Source organism: Bactrocera latifrons, unplaced genomic scaffold, assembly GCF_001853355.1.
Source record: "Bactrocera latifrons isolate USDA-ARS-PBARC rearing strain unplaced genomic scaffold, ASM185335v1 scaffold_86, whole genome shotgun sequence".
NCBI lineage: Eukaryota > Metazoa > Arthropoda > Insecta > Diptera > Tephritidae > Bactrocera > Bactrocera latifrons.
Window position 1 is genome coordinate 97403 of NW_017537556.1, and position 2278 is coordinate 99680.

The following is a 2278-nucleotide window of genomic DNA, read 5'->3' on the forward strand; positions in this document are numbered from 1 at the left end:
AACACATCTAAATATATAAACTCTACCAATTTCAAAAACTCTACACATTTTTTTCGAAAATTTTCCAAAAATATAATATTTAAGTTGTAAAAGCCATAAAATATTTGTAAATTTCGTACACAAATGTTGTAAAAAATATGTAACAATAAAAATACTGTATCTTCATTATTGTAAAGAGAAAATAAATATTTAAAAAATAGTGTATACAAGTTGGCGATTATGATAATAAAAATTTATACATATATACACACATACCATTTATTTATAATGTATGTATGTTAGCTATACATATGTCTACAAACAAATGTATGTATATAAATCATTGTGACGTATAAAACTCATTACAATACTTGCATCTATGTTACATACATACATATGTACATGAATGCATACAATAAACACAATAGTGAATAAATTACATTTAATGCTAATGATAATAATTATTTGTAAGTGAAATGAAATTTAAAATTGAAGTAAAAATTTTCAAATAAAAATATTACAAATTGAAATAAATGTCTTATTTATTTTCTAACACAGCGTATCGATATGAATATTAGGGTGGGGAGAAAACGCATATTTTGTTTTCACTCTGAAAAAAAAAAAAACAGGAGAAAATTTCTTAAGAAACTGTGAGTTTTGCAATGGAAAATGTTTTTTGTTTTTGATTGAGTTTTGAAATTCATAAGAAAAACAAATTGCTTTGAAATAATAAAATTTTAACAGTCAAATCTTTCAACCCACCGTGTCAGCGAAAATATCGTAAGAAATCAGTTTCTAGAACATTCAATTTCCCACAAAATCTTTGAAATGATATATCAGATTGTTGGAAGCAAGTTATGAATTTTTCTATCTGATAATAGGAAGATAATAGACAAATTTAAGGCGGAGGATCTGCCCGTTACAATTCAGTGCTCATAATAGTGGAGATTTTCTTAGAAGTGTTCATTAAGCAATCTTCCAGAGTACCAAGCGATTACAAAGCAGGAAAGAACGTTAACTTCGGCTGCACCGAAGCTAGTATACCATTCACAGTGATATTTCTTTTAGTAACTATATGTCCAGTTTGTATGGCAGCTATATGCTATAGTTAACCGATCTGAACAATTTCTTCGGAGATAACATTGTTGCTTTGGAAGACTTGATGCCGTGCACTTGATTCCGATCATTACAGATTTGCTGTAAGAAAAAGTAGTATTTAGTAATTATTTTAAGAAAAAAAGTATAAGCATACATATGGTATATACCTAGTGGTTTTGTAGCCTCTTATACTTCTTGCAGTTCCTGGTCTGACCTTTGGTTCATATTCCAACTCCTCTCCTCCGCTTCGAGATGTGTGGATTTATAGTATATACTAAGCCTTTAATTCGCAGAACGACATTACAGAGATCCTCAACACTTGAGAACGACGTGTGAGAGACTGATTTGGTTCTTCCTCAATATTCAATATCAATATTCTCGAAACCACGGGCACTTCTTTGTCTCATTGTCGTTGTTGGATCGCACATCTATCCATGATGATATGGCAAACCTTACTGAAGAGAAATGTAAAAAGAACGGGAAAAAATATGGCATCCTTTGTCCCTATCGGTCCTTTTGTTGCGTTCCCATGAAAAAAAAATGATACATGATCAACATAACGAGCGGAGTCCATGTAACCATGTTCGTTTATCATCAGTTTTTGAGATATCGCTCCGAAATTTTCCATACAACCTTTTCTCCCCAAAAAGGAACTCATTTGTCAGAATCACCGATATTGGACCACTATAGCATATAGCCGCCATATAAACTAGCCGATCAAAATCAAAAACTTCTATGGAAAATGTTTTTATTTGATATCGTCACGAAATTTGGCATGGATTATTGTCCAATGCAGCGATACGATATTCGAGGGATTTTTTCAGATCGAAGACCTATAGCATATACATAGCTGCTATGCAAACTTGCAAACGCTCAAAATCAAGTCCTAGTATGGGAAACTTTTTCGAATTCGAAATGTGGCATCGATTATTGTCCAAGGTAGCGTTACAATCTCCGAAAAAATTGCTTAGATCAAACCACAACAGCAATCTAAGTAACCGGAACAGATCTGTCAACTCGGCGCCATGCCTCGAAATTACTTCAGGAATATTTCCTGCCGCATATAGCTGCTGGGTTAACTTACAAACTGACCGCTCAAAATGAAGTATTCTTTTTATACCAATTAAGGAATGCGCTTGTGAAGGGCAGCTCCGATGCAGACGTTTTTCTGTTTTTAGTTTTTTTTTTTTTAATTTTCTGT